Source organism: Oryctolagus cuniculus, chromosome 8 (assembly GCF_964237555.1).
Source record: "Oryctolagus cuniculus chromosome 8, mOryCun1.1, whole genome shotgun sequence".
NCBI lineage: Eukaryota > Metazoa > Chordata > Mammalia > Lagomorpha > Leporidae > Oryctolagus > Oryctolagus cuniculus.
The window spans coordinates 68,392,711-68,412,613 of NC_091439.1; the positions used below are offsets into that span (position 1 = coordinate 68,392,711).

Genomic DNA, 19,903 nt, shown 5'->3' on the forward strand with positions numbered 1-19,903 from the left:
TGGGGCCATTTTTAGTCCTTGGCAGGAATGCAGGAGGAAGATTAGGCTCTTTTGCCTCCAAACATCTACATTGTTTTCACCCTTGCAAGCATGCTGTGTTGCACTTCTGCTTGGACTTGTAGCCACAGCTCTGGCCTAGATCCTGGCCTCCAGGGATCATCTGGACTGTATTTTGCACTCTCTTGTCTTGAGCCCCGCCTTGGATCTCTGAGCCTTTGCTCCTATTCCCTGGTCCATGTAACCACCTGCTTGTTTTCTCACGCCTGCCAACCTGCACAGCTGGAGGCATTTAGCTACCACCTGCAGCATCTCTTGGGTTCTATCACACAGCCCAGAACTTTAGCCTCCCCTGTCATGACCTGTTGCCAAGCCCAATACCCCGCATGCCCCAGTGTGAAACCTTTCAATTGTGTAGTCTGTGAGACTGCTATGTTATGCTCTGTCAACTTGCATACTCTGCTCCTACCAAATGCAGGCCCTGCCAGACACACCTGTCATTCTGGGAAGCTGCTTAGTGATTGCCACTGTATTCCCATGAGAGTACCCTTTACTGCCTTGGTTTTGTCTTATTGTTATGTTGCCTCCAAAGACAGAAAGATGAACTTCACAATGCCGATCTCCTACCAAGAGCAGTATAAAAGTAAACTGTTTCCACTTAGTCCATATACCATTGAAAAACAAAATGAAAAACAAAAACAAAAAACAAAAAAGGAATCTAAAATAATGTTATTAGCCAAAGTCAGTTATAAGAGGGAACTTCAAAATTTCATGGAAATACATTATGAAAAATTATGTATAGATTTGAAAATTTTTTGCACCAAAATGGATCTTCTCATTCCACATTCTCAGAACTTTTATTAAAATATCCCCGTATTGTTATGGATGAAATCCAGCTAAACTCTCTAGTGTGAACCACAGGAAGTGGATTATTTGAGTCCATACTAAAGGAGAATCTTCCTGTGTAGAATGTTGAAGAAACATCACTAACAAACAAAACGATTTGAAGTTTAGGTCTGCATTAACCATTTTTTCAAGATTTATTTATTTGTTTGAAATTTCAGAGTTACAGAGAAAGAGATAGAGGGAGAGAGAGGGAGAGGGACAGAGGGCCCGGGGAGAGAGAGATCTTCCATCTTCTGGTTCTCACCCCAGATGGTTAAACAGCCAGAGCTGAGACAAGCCAAGGCAGGAGCCAGGAGCTTCTTCTAGGTCTCCTGCATGGGCAGCAGGGGCCCAAGCATTTGGGCCATCTTCCACTGCTTCTCTGGATCATTAGCAGGGAGCTATATCAGAGGTGGAGCAGCTGGGACAACAATGACCAGTGCCCATATGGGATGCTGGCATCACAGCAGTGGCTTTACCCATTATATCACAATGCTGGCCTTTGTATTACTCATTATTGTACTCACAATAATGTTGCAGGTAGATGACAGGAATAAATTACTCACCCAGAAGTCTTAAGTGTCAGGTCCATAGAAAACTCTGAAGTAAGACTATTGTAATGACTTAAAAATGTTTCATTTATTTATTTATTTGAAAAGTAGAGTGACAGAGAAAGAAGAGAAGAGACAAAGGCACAGAGATCTTCCATCTGCTGGTTCACTCTCCAAATACCTGCAACAGCCAGGGCTGGGCTAAGCAGAAACCAAGAGATAAGAACTCTATACAGGTCTCCCACATGGGATAGCGGAACTGAAGTACTTGGGCCATCATCTGCTACCATCTCGGGAAGCTGGATAAAGTGGAAGAGTCACTCATATGTGGAATGCCAGTGCCCCATAAGGTGGGTTAATCCACTGCACCACACTGCTCAACCTTGTAATGACTTTTTCATCATTCATCTACCTCACTTATATCCAGTTATCATAGTTCAGCCCAAATATTTTTTTAATCCATCCTGGTAAGACACCCAGAAAATAATTTAATGGCTTAGCACAACATGATGATAATAATTAGAAACAATGCATTTATACAGTGCATCTAGAATTATTTTACTTATTACCAGATATTTAAACTTCATATCTACATGCTAGCTTATTGTGACATTTTTAATGACTTATTTCCAAGTAGACTATTAGCTCTTAATCACAAAAGCCATACTTTTTTTGTTGTTGTTTTCCCACCCTTTGTAGCTAGCATAATGCTTGAACATATAATGGATACCAATAAATGATAAATTATTGATTTGATCCTAATTTTGATAGCAAAAATGTTTTATTTTTCCTTGTGACTGATGGTCTTTCTTCATAATTGAATGAAATCTTGTAAATCCTGTGGCAGTGTCCGCTCCCAATGTCCCAATTTTCTTTGGTTTCAAGGCGGTACCTTGTTCTCCTCTATTTTCTGAAGAGCTAGAAGAGGGGTTTTGAATTCTATAGATTGCTACTGGGAATTGATGAATAGCTATGACATTTTCCCCATAATACTGAATATACAAATGTATTATTTTATTTATATGAGTGTGATCCCCTGAATGTGCGTTGCTGACTTGCTGACATCAGTTGACTCCCTAGTCACTCTGGGATATTACTTCTGTTGGGCTGCCAAAAAAAAGTACCACAAACCATGTGGCTTAAGCAACAGAAATCTGTGTCTCAGAGCTCTGGAAGCCCAAGTTCAAGGTATCACAGCTATGTCAATTCTGTAGTTATTAACATGATCAACTACAGATGAAACCTCTTACTATAATAAAACACCATCTCACTATGGATTTGCCTACTGTAAATATACTGGTCTGATATATTCTCAATATTAAACAAAGAAGCAAAGTAAAATTGAAGTAGACTTTTCAAAAGCAAAAACAGCATTGTTTATTTCTGAGGGCTGTGGAGGAAAATCTATGGCATCTTGTCTATTACCTTTTAATAGTTCACTTGAAATCTTTGATAGTCTTGCCTTCCGGAAGATGAAGGCACTTTCTGCCTTCATTTGCCCCTTTTTAAGGATACAAGTTATTTTGAATTGATCTCCTGTGTGATCGCCTCTTAACTAATTGCATCTTCAATGACTCCAATTCCAAATAAGAAGACCTTTTGAGGTACGAGGAGTTAGCACTCCCATTCATTAATTTTGGTAAGACACAATTCAGACTTGAACAGGTTCTACATATTCCTTTACCTCATTTAATCTTCAAAACAACTCTATGGGGTGACTATATTCATCTTCATTAGACAAAAACAGTCCCTGGGTTCTCTCCATCTGGAATTTTTAGGCGACATTGCCAAGTCTGTGTTTGGGAAATGCATTTTCTCTCGTTTACAGAGCACCATAAAATCAGCTTCTTCAACAGAGTTAGTTCCTCTCTGACTGGGAACTCCTGCCATGAACTCTTGCGGTTATATTTCTATTTGTTTTTGGTTTTCTGGGCTACACAATTGCTTTGTGGGCAACAGTGTGGGCAATTGGGTGAACGGATAACAGATATTCAATAATTCTTTCCTGGGAAATCATGCCAGCTGACCTCAACCTTTACCTCTGAGGTTACTTTCTCTCATTTAAGGGTTTATTTATTTTTCACAAGGGTAGTTTCAAACTCTTCAGGTGTGTTACAAATAAAATCATTACTTGTCTTACATTAAAAAAAGAAACCCACTAATTGATTTTTATTTTAATGTATACACAGCATTGATTTGGAGCATTGTTTTTCACAAGGTCAGATTTAACGATGAGTTTGCTGGAGCAGCATTTGTTAGAAGACACAGAAATCTCTACATTGTGCCTGTGTCGCTGCTGTTTCTTCAGGATTGAGCTCTATTACCTTTTGTAAGCAAATGTTTTTTGTTTTTGTAAAGTCTACTTCAATTTTACTTTGCTTCTTTGTTTAATATTGAGAATATATCAGACCAGTATATTTACAGTAGGCAAAGCCATAGTGAAATGGTGTTTTATTATAGTAAGAGGTTTCATCTGTAGTTGATCATGCTAATAACTACAGAATTGACATAAAAAATACTGAGAAAGTGCATTGCAAACCAAGAAATATCCTTCGTGGATTACTCTAGATGATGTTCTGCTCACAGATAGAAGTAATTGAAATCCCTTCCAACACAGACCTATGGATAAATAGCTCAGGAGATTCACACATGAAGTCAGTCGTATAGAAACATCGAAGAGTTTCTTCATCACCATTTGTGTAACTGAAATCAGAAATGGAAATGTCACAGGTAAGAACAAGTTGACATGGTAAGGAATAATGCATCCATGAACTACAATGGAAATAAAATGAAACTAAATGGAAGATCATGACAGAGGTGATCATTTCTACATAGATCCATAATAACCCTTTTTCAGAGTGTTGGCTTGGTTTCCAGTGGCAGACACCAGGTGTGAAAATAAGAGAAGGATATAAAGTACAGCAGAGACACCACCTGGCTTACTTGTGGCTGAGGACTGATCCAAAGATGAGAAAATAGTAATCAAAGCCCAAATCATAGTATCTGTTATTCGTACTTTGGAGTATATGTCATGTTTAAAATAGCTATTGGTGAATCATATATTCTTTATTTCACAATTTGTTTACATTTTATTTTTCTTCAGCTTCTGTTTTGTTGTTTTCTCTAAAGTCTAAATGAGCACTGCTCCTTTACTGTTAAAAGAGAGTTGTCTAAACCAGATGGTGCTAAATGCTTCCAATAATTTCTGTCAAAAGTGCTCTTCTATGATTACTCTTACAAAATTATTACCAAGTTATCTCATTGTCGTATTTAAATACTATCTAAAGATTGCTCCTATTTTTCCTTTAATTTCACACCTAGATTTCTACAATAACCATTTAGCTGGGATCCTTTTTTTTTTTTTTTGTACCTTTGCCTTTACTATATTTCACATAATATGAAATGTGCTGACTTAGTAGAAGGCATCTTTGTAACAGTAGACATGAAATAACTTTTCTAAGGGTAAAGATAAATATAAAAGCCAAAGCAGAAAAAATATATTTTGATTGCATGGAAAATTTGACCAAGGACATTGTCTTTTAAAATCTCAGAGCAACAAAACCTTTTTAAAATTTTTAAAAATATTTTATTTATTTATTTGAGAGACAGAGGTAAAGACTCCTTATCACTATGCTCTCACTCATATCTCTGTCTCTCTATGATAACAGCTATCATGGTAACCAACAGGGCCACCTGCTAGGCTGATTGCTCACAAGTCTGTTATGTAATGGTTTGGCTTAAGCCATTGTTTCTATAAAACCATACAAGCAGTTGAGCGCATGGTCAGCTGCAGCTATTGGTGGATGCAGCTATTGGTGGATGCGGCTATTGCTGGATGCGGGTGTCTGTTGGTATGTGGCTCTATGTGGCTATTTGTGGGTGTATTTGTTCATGTCTCTGTGTGTGTGTCTGACCACCCCCACAAACACAAAGGAGAGATATCTCATGTGGCCCCACTCCCACTGGGGGCAAGTGACTACTCCTTGTGCATTTCTCATCACCACTGTTAGTAAAAGAGATGTAAACTCACAAATGGCTTCAAGTTCTCTGACTTGTTGGAATCCGAATCTGCTTGTTCTGGGCCCTAAGTTCCAGGCCTACATGCTTCCCTACCCTCACAGAACTCATAAAGACAAGTAAATAGGAAACCGTAATGTATTCTCACATTGCACTTTAAATCTATAGATTACTAAGAGTTCTTAAGTTCAGGATAGCTTGTTAAAATTTAAGAACAAAAACAGACCACCCTGAAGCCATTATATCTAAGCTGAGACCCAAAGTCTAGCAAGTATCAGGTGATCTTGAGAAAGAAGGCAAAAAGGTGACTTCTGTGGTCCCACTTAATATAGAGTACACAGCACAGAGAATTAGAAAGTATATGCTAAAGTGAATGAAGCCCATGGAGTTACATCCAGAGTATGCAACGAAGGGGACATTGTCAGGCTGAGGCTAGAATAAGAAATGGGGTCTATGAATTTGAGGAGCATGAAGTTTTGTGCAGCCCCCTTTCCTAACCTTCTTTGGTTCTGCAGTGCACATTACTCAGCCTCTTTTGTTTGCTTCCAGTTCAGTTGTGAGACTGCAAGGCAGGGGACCAATGTCAGGGCATCTTCACCTCCCTTTCTCTTCAGAGGCCTCATCATCTCCATGGTTCCAGCTCCCACTAAGCCCTTCCTACCTCTGTTCACTGCTCTTGGAAGGCTAGTTCCTGAAGTAGTCCCAACTTCATCCAGGAATCTGACTCTGGGTCCTAGCACCATTATTCTTTTTTTACTCTACCTAGAGTAGGTAGTGCCTTCCTGTTATTCTTCTACTTCTGTCTGGCTGAGCATCCCTTGTGTATTTTTAAAAGATTTTATTTATTTGAGAGGTAGAGTTACAGAGAGAGAGAGAGAGAGAGAGAGAGAGAGGTCTTCCTTCCGTTGGTTCACTCCCCAAATGGCCGCAACAGCTGGAGCTGTGCTGATCCAAAGCCAGGAGCCAGGTGCTTCTTCCTGGTCTCCTACGTGGGTGCAGGGGCCCAAGGACTTGGGCCATCTTGTACTGCTTTCCCAGGCCACAGCTGAGAGCTGGATTGGAAGAGGAGCAGCCGGGACTAGAACCGGCGCCCATATGAGATGCTGGCACCAAATGTGGAGGATTAACCTACTGCACTACAGTGCCGGCCCCAGCCTTGTGTAATTTTTAATTTCTTCCAACTCCTTTATGACTGTTTGCTACATTTACATTTATCCTTTGACTTCATTGCATGGACTGATAAAAGCATCTCCCAGATTTTATTACAGAGAATTATAGTTTTCTGAAAGCAGTGGTGAAAATTTAAATATTTTAAACTGTGTATGTCACTTAGTTACATCTTCATCACAGAGTGATCACACAGACTGGCCTGTGAAGAATAAGCAGTGGGTCAGCACTCACAGTAGGACGAGTCATTAAGAGGTTCCTGTGAAAATCTGGGAGAAGATGGGCCGTGCCATGACACCTGCAGTGGGGCTCCTGATTCCAGCTACAGAAGAAGGAGAGTTCCCATCATGATCAGTTCTCTGTGGGGTACGAAAGAAGAGATTCAGGAGTGACTCCCAAGTCTCCCATATGAGCATCTGGCTGGATGATATTTCTGTTCACTGAAATGGAAAACACAACAGGAACAGGCAAGAGGAGAGGAAGCTGGGATGCTGAGTTGTTTGTGTTTATGATGAGTCAGTGTAGAGCTATTTGGTTCTACTAAGTGTGCCAAACTGGCAACCCAGGAGACAAGTCTGTCTTGTAGAAGCAGATGCAGAGTCACTGCCAGGAAAAGGGTAATGGAAACTATAAATGTGGACAAGGTTGCTTTAGGAATTTAAAGCAATGGTTCTTAAGTGCCAAACAGTTCTGTGATGATTTCTCCACAGTAGCTGTGCTGTGAAAGAAACACACAGAAGCTGTGTTGTGAAAGAAAAGAGCAGGCTAAGGGTGGACCCTGTCAACAGGGATAGTCGGAGGCTTGGCTGAGAAGGCTAAGTGAACATTGCTTGTCCACTTTTTTTTTTTTTTTTAACAGAGATGCAGAGAAAGAGAGACAGAGACAGAGAGAATTTTCCATCTTTACATCTGCTGTTTCACCTCCAAATGGATGACAAGGCTAGGGCTGGACCAGGCCAAAACCAGGAGCTTCTCCAGGTTTCCCATGTGTGTGCAGTGGCTCAAGCATTTGGGTCATCCTCTGCTGCTTTCCCAAGCTCACTAAAAAGGAACTGGGTAGGAAATGGAGCAGCCAGGACTTGAACCAGTGCCTATATGTGACGCCATGCTGCAATAGGCAACTTTACCAGCTGTACACCAAAGCCGATTCCATCTCTGTCTGTTTCTTAAGTGGATAGCCATTTCTAACTCACTCATACGTGTCCATTTCAGCACCTCTTGGGCTTTGTTTGCTGAAGTTCCTGCTTATGGTGTTCAACAAAGATTACTACAGTTTTCTGAAATTCCCTTACTTAACACACAGGTGTCCTATGTGGGGAGCAATCCGGACTAGACTGAGTTACTGGAATTAAGACTTATTCTATGCATCTGCTCTCCCACAATGTGGTGCTGGGAGAGAAGTAAACAGCTTCTACACAGCTGCCTCTAGTTCAACCAATAAACTGTAGGACTTGCTACTGATTGGAGGAGAGCAGCGTACTCGGCGTGTGGGCAGCCGAGTTGGGATTGGCAGAGGAGGACTATAAAGGAGGAGAGAGACGGCATGCACCAGGAACATCTAAGGGGAACATCTAGCTGAAGGAACACCTGTGCAGCCCCCGAGAAAGCCGGCCGGCGGTGTGCCGCTCCCCTGCGGAAGTGGGGAATGTGGCCAGGGGGAACTGCCCTTCCACGGAGGTGGAAGGGATAGTAGCCAACCCGGGAAGAACCAGCAGCAAACCCAGGGAGGGCCGAGCAGACTAAAGAACAGCGCAGGGTCCTGTGTCGTTCCTCCACGAAGAGGGGGAGCGACAGTCCTACACTTCCTACCTGCCTAAAGATGCTACCCATCCACCCTGACACTGCCCTGCATCTAGCCTTTCTCATCAATGGAAACTGAGTGTAGGGGATGGCATTGTGGCACAGCAGGTTAAGATGCCACCTCCACAACTGGCAATACCATATAAGCACTGGTTAAAGTCCCAGTTGCTCTATTTCTGATCCAGCTCCCTGAGAAAGCAGGAAAACAGGGCCTCATTTCTTGGGCTCTGACACCCTTATGGGAAAGCCAAATGGAGTTCTAGGCTTCTGGTTTCATTGTGGTGATTTAGGGGGCAAATCAGTGGATGGAAATCACTCTCTCTCCGTTTTTCCCCCTCTCTTTGTGACTCTGCCTTTCAAAAAAACAAATAAATATGAAAGAAAGAAAGAAAGAAAGAAGGGAATGAATGAAAGAAGAGGAAGGGAGGAAGGGAGGAAGGGAGGAAGGGAGGAAGGGAGGAAGGGAGGAAGGAAGGAAGGAAGGAAGGAAGGAAGGAAGAAAAGAAAAGAAAAGAAAGAGGAAAGAAGAAAGAAAGGAAGGAAGGAAAGAAAGAAAGAAGAAAGAAAACTGGGGCCAGTGTTGTGATGCAGCATGTTAAGCCACAGCCTGCATGGTTGACATCCCATATGAGCATGGGTTCAAGTCCTGGATGTTCCACTTTCAATCCGGCTGCTTGCTGATGCACCTGGGAAAACAGTGGAGGATGACCCAAGTACTTGGACCCCCATATCGATGTGGGAGACTTGGATGGAGTTCCAGGCTCCTAGCTATGGCCTGGCCCAGCCACAGCTATTGGGACCATTTGGGAAGTAAACCAATGGATGGACAATCTCTTTCTCTGTTGCTCTGTCTCTCCTTTCTCTCTACAACTCTGCCTTTCGAAAAAATAAAAAATAAATATTAAAAGAAAAGAAGCTAGTGGAAATAGTGTGTCATTCCTGGCCAATGCATAGTTTTCAGCATTTTAGGAGCAGCAGATGTGCAGAGTAGAAGTGTCTTCCTTGGAATCCCTGGATGCAGAGAGCTTACCACTGACCAGGAATGCCAACTTTGGATAGTCACAGGAACCAGATTTATGATAGAGACATATTTTTCTACTGTTTACAGAGCTTTAGGTTAAACCAACTAATACACTGCATTATCTGAGCTCCTTTCAAGTTCTGCTTTATTCCGACTAGCCTCACTCTTGTGCCTTGTATCTAACTCTTCTCAAGGGAGAGGATCCAACTGGCTTTGTAAATTACCATCTGACAAAGTATTCCACTCTGGGAATGATTTTCCTGCCAATCACCTGGTCTCTCTTATGTTCAGCTCCGGTGACTGCCTTCAGGTTAGTCACAGATTCTTGGAACTGATTCTGTCTGGGTTATCAGGGTAAAATGGTACACATGACTTGTATGTCTGTGTAAGATGCTCTTTCTGACCACTTTGCTCAGAAAATGCGATAATCATTTGCCCCAGATTTTTGAGGCATAGCTTCAATTTATGCCCATTCTTCCAATGTAATCACTGAGACTGCCTCCTTTTACTCTCAGAAGTGTCCACTCTCAGAAAATAGATTGCATAAACCCCCATTCAAAAGACTCAGCACATTTTTCCAGAGCTAAACAGATTCCTCCTGCTATCCTCCATTGTATGTATAATGTTCATGTTCAAGTTCTTCGAATGTTAAGCCCCTCACTTGGCATCCTCATTTGTCTAATCTCATTTTTTTTTTTTTTTGACAGGCAGAGTGGACAGTGAGAGAGAGAGACAGAGAGAAAGGTCTTCCTTTGCCATTGGTTCATCCTCCAATGGCCGCCGTGGCCGGCGCACTGCGGCCGGCGCACAACGCTGATCCGATGGCAGGAGCCAGGTATTTATCCTGGTCTCCCATGGGGTGCAGGGCTCAAGCACTTGGCCATCCTCCACTGCACTCCCTGGCCACAGCAGAGAGCTGGCCTGGAAGAGGGGCAACCGGGACAGAATCCGGCGCCCCGACCGGGACTAGAACCTGGTGTGCCGGCGCCGCAAGGCAGAGGATTAGCCTAGTGAGCTGCGGCGCAGGCTAATCTCATTTTTCACACTACGAGATTCCTCCCTTGCCCTCCAGCCAGTTTACTCTCTTATTGTGAACATGGGATGTTTATCTACCATCATCTATCTCCCTTTTCTAGCACTGGTTCTTCTGAACTTCCCTGAGCAATCACTTGTGAATGTGTTGGGTCAGATGGTACTGCTGTCACCCAAGCTTCAGGGTTTAGAATGTGAGGCAGGAAGTGCTCATCAGAAGTTAAGATTTTTCTGCCCTATCAGATCCAGAGAGTTGGTCCATGACCCAGTCACCATCAATCAAAAGTACCCTTACAACTTCTGTTACAATATCAGAGAAGGGATTGTTTATTATACTTCAGAGAGAGATAGAGACAGGAGAAATTTCTGACAATTGTGTCTAAATAGGATCCTGATTCCTAACTACCCAGAGAACTTTTCAATATTGAGTTAACAAATTCACCTACTCAGAACTTAAAGAGACATAATTTTTTCTGTTGTGCCTTTGCTCACGCCATTGCCTCAAATTGAAATATACCTTTTCACTCTCATCACTCAGCTTTGTTACTCTGGGGTTAGGCAACAGCATTCATTTATCCTCAGTGATCTTGTCCTGACTTCCTTCCCCAACAATCAGTTTCTGCTCTGTTAACAGCCTGTACCCACAAGCTGACGCTGCATAGCAAAGAATGCTTGCTATTCCCTAGCAACCAGTGGCCTTGCCGTTAGGGGGAGAACAACAGCATTCTGTATGTACACCAGCCTTTCTAGTAAGCTTCAGTAACTGAACTAATCACTATACCAACAGCATATATCAGAACTCTTCCATTTAAACTTCACAGAAACAATTTGTACAGTGTTAATTCAGAATACATTGGCTTCTGTAACTGGAAAATGATGGTAGTGATTTTTGCAAGGACTGGGACCAGGATTTCAAATGAAACCTTGTTTTCTCTTTTTACCATTTGTAAGCTCTCCTTCTCTCTGTGTGTTTGCTAAGTGCTGTTCTATACTCTCCAAATAGTGTGAATATGACTATAACCATCCTTTCTTTATCAACCCTAATTATGAAATACAGGGTTTCAGACTAATTATCACATATAATCCCAGTGGAGGACTCCAATTGAACATCTTTGAGCATGGGTCCATCCTTGAATCAATCAGGAAAGCAAGGGGTATGGAGTTGTCTCATTGGCAAGGCCTCTGCTAGCCCATATGGCTCCAGAGCCTTTATACAAATGAACAAATGACTTCCCCACTAGGTAGATACAGCCCTGCAGGTAAACAGCTTGGCAAGCAGATGGAGCCTTTATGAAAATTAGAAAAAGGTGACCTTTCTCAGGGCATATCCACCCCATGCCAAGGTACACAGCTTGTGCAGAGAAGGACCGTTAGATTTCAGCCCCTATTCATTTCCTTGGCCAGATGACCTTGAGCACAACAAACTGCAAAAGGGAGCCCACTCATTGGCCTTGGTGGGTCATATGCTCACCATTTGTTAGAGCCAGAGAATGGGAATAGGGGTGAGATACAGGCAGAGAGAATCCCTATGACTATGGATTCTGGGTCCAGACTTACATAGAGAAGAGGGGACTCCCTAAAGGAAAAAAACTAGGAAGACAAACAAGAAATGCTCACTTTGCCATAGCACGAAGACATAGTTTTCTCAATTATGTAACGATTTTTCAAACTCATTGTAGAAATTAGACCATTATTATTTAATAACTAAATAAAAAGGAGAAATATAACTGGGGACTATTTATAAAAAGAATATGAAAATAGGTAGCTTAAAAGAACTAATGAAATTAATGAATAAAATAATCTTGAATTTTTTTTTCAGTTAAGGTGTAAGAAACCAAATGCAGAGTACCCTAACAGCAGTCTCTTGTACCCTCTTTATTTTTTGTTCTGAAATGTCTCAATGTGAAGCCTGCTTCTAAGCTAATTACTTAACAAAGTTAACTAATAACTAAGTCTTTAACTAAATTAAATTAACTAATAACTAATTACTTAACTAAAGGCTAATTACTTAACTAAGGGACCTTCTCAAGGAGACCTCAGACTCTCACCCTAGCTTACCTCTGTTGGAGTCTGACCCTTTCAAAAAGTCTTTTTTTAAGATAGCTCTTATCTTCTGTATTAAAATTCTCATAATGATGATGATGCTAATACTTGGCAAAACCATGCTATCTCATATCCCCAGGTAGAAGACTTTCACTGAAAAGTAAAATGATGCTAAGTCTAGAGTCAAGTTTACACTCAGTGGGAGCTCTGATTCTTTCTCCTGCTCCACTAGTTACTTTGTACTTTCCCAGTAAATATGTCATTATCCAACACCTCTTTCTCCTCTATTGTTTTTTGAGTGATGAAGTTCTTTTCAGGGTGTTCTGTGATTTTTATTATATTTTATATTTTTCTGTATTTTTAAAATGAATATGTTTATGAAACATATTCTAATATTGTCAAACATTGGTTTCCTCAGAAAATCATTTCACACTTTTTCCATTTGGAACATTTGCTATTTTCTATTGTATTTTGATAGTTCACAGTATGTGTTTTGAATATCATCATATTTTTCTTTTATAATTATATAATCTCTGGAATGGTGATAGATTTATAACATAATGTCAAGTAACACTAAATAAACTATATATTAATTCTATAAATTCAAGCCATCTCAAAGATTCCTTGTATGATCATGAAAATTATGTGACCTTTCTCCATTGGAAATAGTAGGTTCTAGGGAATCACAAACTCTCATACTGCCTAGAAAATGTGAATAAAATCACGGGGAAAAAATAAAAATGCCCGGTAAAGTGTAGCTATTTGGCCCAGCAGCTAAAATGCCACTTGGGATATCCACATCCACTGTTGGAGTGCCTGGTTCTAGTCCTGACTCTACTTTCATTTGCAGCTCCCTGCCAATATACACCCTGGGGAGTAGATGATGGTGTAAGTACTTGAGTCCCCTGTATTCATATAGGAAATCCGGATGGAGCTCTGCGTTCACAAATTTGGCCTGGCCCAGACCTGCTATGTCACAAGGCTGGCCCCCAAACATACTTTTGTATCCACAATGTGTTGCCTACAAAAGAGGATACTTAAAAGTCAATATCTATAAAGGTGATTTTCACGATTCAAATCTGATATGCCATGGTATGCCAAATGTTATGAATAATAATGTAAAGTTGTAATATTTGATTTAGGATTAGGATTGGTGCAAAGTTAACCAATTCAGAATATGTGCCATGGGAAGGAGAGGAGCAAGAGAGATGTGAACTCCTGGAGAGATGATAACAAAGAGGGACAATGCTCTGAAAGAGGAAAAGAGTGGAAGACTGCAGTATTTCCCAGAGCCAATCTGGATGTATATAATGCTCAAATGGATATGAAGCAGGTAATTGTAGTGCTGGCATTGTGAGAAGTGTGGTTTGGAGACAAAAGTAATGTTGAGCAATGTGATTGCTCAGTGTTTGTATATGCAAGGTTTTTCATTGTAACCTTAATTTCAACATAAAATAAAATTGAAAACATATTTCACTAAGAATATTTGGTGATCTTCTTAGAGATTCTTAGAAACTGTACTTTGTTCTTCTCTTCCTATTTTAGATAATTCCACTCTGTTATAACCTCCCATTTGGAACACAGTCTTATATATTTTATTTGTGTGGGTAGCATTTTTGTATGTAGCAGGTTAAAGAATTAACTATGTCTACTGTGATGGCCTTTCAATTGTTTCTCTCTTTTCTAGTTATATTTTTAAAATAGGATAAAACAATTTTAGTTGATCTATTTTAAATCTATGATTTCCCTAAATTATAGTATTTTTTAAAAGGTCCTAATAGCATTTTCTTGGACACAAGAAATAACATAGTGAGTTATATAATTTTAGCAATGTACTGACTGCATGGAAAATAAACCCTAGCTCTGAGTACATAATAAAACATAGAATCTACCCATTTCAAAAATTGCAGAATAATTGAGCAAACCCTGTATGGGAAGGTCAAGGGTGGCAGCTGGACAACAAAAATAATTATTAGAGCAGAGCCTCAGCTGTCTCTGTCACTGCTATTGGAATTTTTTCTCTAGAAGGTAAGAAACATGATCAATTATATTTTCTGAATTTTATATATGAGATGGAGCACTTTAACTGATTTTTCTCAGATTTGAAATAAACTGTCTACTGGTGGGACTGATTTGGGCCAGAGGCCCAGTCTGTCAGGGTTACTGGAGAACAGTCACATGACATGCTCCTGTAATTAGGAAAGGTGATATTCCAAGAAGATTGAGGTCGCTGCTCCTAGAAAAATGGAGTCACTAGCCCCCATACAGTCATAAGAACTGTCCAAAGATTTGGAAGGATATCAAATGTTTTCACCAAAAGTAATGATACATTTTTGAGAACATAGATATATTTACCCTTATTGAACTTTGTATATTGTATCCATGTAGTAAAACACTGCATGTATGCCATAAATATGTATAATTTTTGTATGTCAGTTAAAATTTTATTTTAACTGTATTTATTTTGAAAGAGATATATACAGGGAAAGGAGAGACAGAGATATGTCTTTTATCAGATCCCCAAATGGCCGAAAACAGCTAGGATGGAACTGAAGCAGCTGAAACAAGAATCAGCACCCATAAATGATGCTGGAGTTGCAGGTGGCTATATAACCTGCTACACCACAATGCTGGCTCCATCAATTAAAAATTAAAAGATTACTGAAAAAGAGATAAAAATTAAACTCAACATCAGTTTTTGAGGGGACATTCAAACTATCAAATTTGCTTTCATTTTATATATTTTTAAAAAATCTATCTACTTTATTCTTTTCTTTATAGATTTATTTGAAAGCAGTGTTACAGAGAGAGGGAGAAACAGAAAATAGAGAAATCTCCTATCTGCTGGTTCATTCCACAAATGGCCACAGCAGTCAGGGCTGGGCCAGGCTGAAGCCAAGAGCTTGGAACTCCAGCCTAGTCTCCCACGTGGGTGGTAGGGGCCCAAGCATTTGGCCCATTTTCTACTGATTTATCAGGTGCGTTAACAGAGCTGGATCACAAGTGGAGCAGCTGGAACATGAACTGGCGCTCATATGGGATGCTGATGACATCCCAGACAGCTTATCCTGCCATATTACAAGGATAGCCTTGATCATATTTCATTAGACATATCCATTCAACTCATCAGTTATTTTTGTGTGTAAGTGTGCATGCGTGCATTTACATTTTTCTTAGTATTTATTAGTAAAAGTTTATGAAGGATTAAAATATTAAAATAGCTTGGAGATCTAACTATTTTGGTAACTTTCCATGAAAATTATTATTTTATATATATGAAAATGATGATGTCCTTGCTTATTTTTAAAACACGTATTTAACCCCTGTCATTGTTTTCTTTGGGCAAATTTTAATAAGATACATTCACAAACACTATTGCATTGATGAAACAGCTACAGATTTTTTTTTTCTAAATAGAAGTTGAGAAAATATGTTTTCAATTAGACTAGGAGCTAATGATACTGTAATTAAAGGAGCTCTGCATAGAATTAATTGCACACTATTCCTAACACAAATTGTGCCACTATTTCTTAATGGATGTGTTTACCAATGGTAGGTTCTATTTGAAAGACACTACTCTTGAACGCCTAGTGATATGTGTCTCTCTTTTCCATCACTTTCCTCTGTGCCTCAGTGGTGTGATAGAGCCAGTTTGAGTAAAGTTAGCTGATCATACTTGAAATTCAAATGCAGTTCGAAAATACAGGAGGAAATAATGGGCTGTCTTGGTCTATGGAGGGGCACAGCTTTATACAGAGCTCTTGTAATAGGTCAGGGGAAATGCAGTCTCCAAAAGCACAAGTTCAATAATACGTGAAGGTGTCATAAGGATTCACAGCATTTTACATTCTGAAATCAGTGGAGTTTCACAATTATAGCTAAATGACGAAACATTCGTTACACAAATAAACAAAAAAGCAACATAAAGCAGTATCTGGACTTAATCTTAAATAAAGTGAAATACATAGCTATTATTTCATCGTGTGGTAACACGTAAGCCTTTTTAGATTATATATATATATATATACAGAGAGAGAGAGAGAGAGAGAGAATATATTAAGTTCTGAGTAGAATTAACTTAAACATACTTAAATATATATATGCATATTCCAAAAATTGCTAGCAATTAAGAGACAATAAAGTATAAATATCTTATAGTTTCCTGAAATCTCTTTGAAAAGATACTAAAACTATAGACTCAGATGTTTAAGTTAATTATCTTTAAAATGTGCATGAAAATATACATATTTCAATAATCCATGACTCCTTCAATTCTTTAGTCTCATTCCTGGAAGAGAATGGATTTGAGCCACCATTAATCAGACAGGAAACAGGAAACTTTTAGAATTGATTTTTAGTGGGGACAGGCTGTCCTTTTAGCTGTCTGTAGTAGAAATAACTGCCACTACATTTGCTATAATGTCCAACCATGGTGCCACAAGAAAGATGACGTCAAACACTTGATGTCACATTTACAAGTCATATGCAACCCTATCCATCCTTTTTAAAATTGGACCTTTAACCTCTTATACATCTCTGGGCTCGATGCTAAGTCCAGCCTCCCCACACATTAGTGTTTCTATTGGACTCTTTCAATTCTAAGACTAAGAATTAAAGAACCAGGATCAGGTAGATACCTTGTGCTGGTTAAGGAAATTTTGTGATGTGCTCTAGTACCGAGTCTCATTTTATTATGTTATTTAACAATCATAAAGCTGTCAGTCGAATTTGAGAAAATAATTTCTGGAAAAATAAAAATATGTTTCTGATTTAAAGAAATGCCATAGACAATTTTCTTATATTGTTATTTTAATTAATGTAAATTTAACCTAAGATATGCTCCAAGAATGTTACAAGAATTTAGAGAGAAGTTTTCAGTGTCCATAGATACCAAAATAAAAAATGTGTACTACTGTTTCACTATTTCTCTATCTCAGAACAAATCCTTTGAATCCAAGAAACAAAATTCTCGACGTGATTCTTCTGTAGAGGAGAGACCTGAATACTTCTTCCATGTAAGCACCTCAGAAGATTCCTGTTCTATGAGACATGCCTTCTGATTTACAAAACAGAAAGGAGGGCATGCATTTGAAGGTAGGAAATTGAGAATATCTTCAAAAAGGTAAAATAATGGACTCAGAATTTCCAAGTCTTTAGCTGCTAGACACATACTTAGTATTCACGTTCAAGACCAAAAAGGCTACACTAATTTTCCAAATATTTTTTTTTTTTTTTTTTTTTTTTTTTTTTTTTTTTGACAGGCAGAGTGGACAGTGAGAGAGAGAGAGACAGAGAGAAAGGTCTTCCTTTGCCGCTGGTTCACCCTCCAATGGCCGCCGCTGCAGCCGGCGCACCGCGCTGATCCTGGCAGGAGCCAGGAGCCAGGTGCTTTTCCTGGTCTCCCATGGGGTGCAGGGCCCAAGCACCTGGGCCATCCTCCACTGCACTCCCTGGCCATAGCAGAGAGCTGGCCTGGAAGAGGGGCAACCGGGACAGAATCCGGCGCCCCAACCGGGACTAGAACCCGGTGTGCCGGCGCCGCAAGGTGGAGGATTAGCCTATTGAGCCACGGCGCCGGCCTAATTTTCCAAATATTAAACTGAGCAGCAATGACTACTTTCATCCCAGCTATGTGAATCAACAGTTCTACTTAATAAAGTTATTATTTCACAATCCTGAAGCAAATACTTTTGAGTAGCAGTTTATTGCCAAATTGAAAACATTGTATGATTGTCAAGGAAGAGTTTTCCTTCTGCCATCATAGCATAAGAACATGGATAAATTGATAAAGACTTACTATTCTAACACCTTTAGTTTCTAGATGAGTGAGGCTTAAAAGAGTTCCTGGATAAATATCAGAAATGTGTAGCTTTTCTTCAGTCTTCTCCCAACTGTGATAAGAAAGCAAAAGTACAGTATTTGTAGCATTGTTTTACCACAACTACAGTGGCTACCCTTGCAAAGAGGTATGCAATTTATCCCTGGGTTTTAACTCTATAATACAAAAAGCATCTAATTTTTTTCTAGTAATAAGACAATTGGTTTCTGGCCTCACTGGAATTAAGATATAGAGTGATGACACATGGATTGTTTCTCAAGCTCTGATAGTGGTTTACTTTAGACATTGGACAGCTTTTTGGTTTCTTTATATTTCACATTTCTTTAATTGTATATTCAGTCTTCATTATGTTTAATATTTATTGATAATTGGGTGTATATAATCTATTCTTTTACATAATCTAGTGTAGTCAAAACATTCTTGCACATTAGGAGCGATAGTCCCCATTTTACAGAGCAGGCTAAAAATCAGGGACTTGCCAAGGTCAGACAACAACAAAAAGTTATCATTGATCTGAACTCAAAACTCCCTGCCCCCAAAGCATATGCATTTTTTTCTTGTACTGCAATGACCCCAATCTATACCAGGTTTCATAATCATCAACAACCCTTTATAGAGAAATAATATTCTATTTTGTGCTTTATTATTTCCATGAGTTTCTATGTAGGAACAACAATAACAAACAATATTTACTAATATTATAGAACTTGGCTTTAGCGACAGAGAAGAAAAGATAGAAATATAACACTAGTCTGTTACTTTGGCAAGCTTTATCCTGCTGATTTACAACCAGTTAAATCATGGATCAATTGGTGTTCCATATAGGTGGCAAGAAGCATCTAAGACAAGTACTGGGTATGGATTCTCTGAGTCCTCATACGGTCTCCTTCTAACAGAGTCATCTCCAGGGATCAATCAGGCCTTGATGTCCTTTTAGGGAAACATTTGCCCAGTCATCACAAAGGCTGATTGTGAGAATCTAATTTTTATGATAAATGTGAAAATAAAAATGAAACAAAGATAAGTGTGTAACAATTTAAGGTCTACAATCTGATGACTTCAAGAAAAATGTTGGTTCATGTTACTGCTACATTATAAAAATTATGTACACTAATGAGCTTTTCACATCTTAAGAGTGAAGATAATATTTTTTCCAGGATAGAAATTAACAACCTATTGTCTGCTAATACTAAATGATAGAATTAAAAAGGGAGAGAAGGATCCAACATGGGAAGCGGGATACACAGCAGACTCATAGAATGGCAGATGTCCTAAACAGCACTCTGGCCTCAGAATCAGCCCTTAAGGCATTCAGATCTGGCTAAAGAGCTCATGAGAGTATTTTAGGCATGGAAAGCCAAGACTCTGGCAAAAAAAAAAAAAAAAACCACTAAATGAAAGATATCTGTAAGTGAGATCCCAGAGGAAAGAACAGGCCGTCAAAGAGGGAGGTAACTTTCTCTGAAGGGAGGAGAGAACTTCCACTTTGACTATGACCTTGTCTAAATAAGATTGGAGTCAGCGAACTCAAAAGGCTTCCATAGCCTTGAC

The 19,903-nt window shown here is 39.5% G+C and overlaps 1 long non-coding RNA gene across 1 annotated transcript; it reads left to right on the forward strand.

The window, feature by feature from the left end:
• The first annotated feature begins 1,506 nt into the window (after positions 1-1,506).
• Positions 1,507-17,602, forward strand: LOC138843283 (uncharacterized). The gene is made up of 3 exons (XR_011377990.1): positions 1,507-1,783; positions 13,656-13,846; positions 17,451-17,602. It is a non-coding gene; the product is annotated as an uncharacterized lncRNA (long non-coding RNA).
• The last annotated feature ends 2,301 nt before the right edge of the window (positions 17,603-19,903 follow it).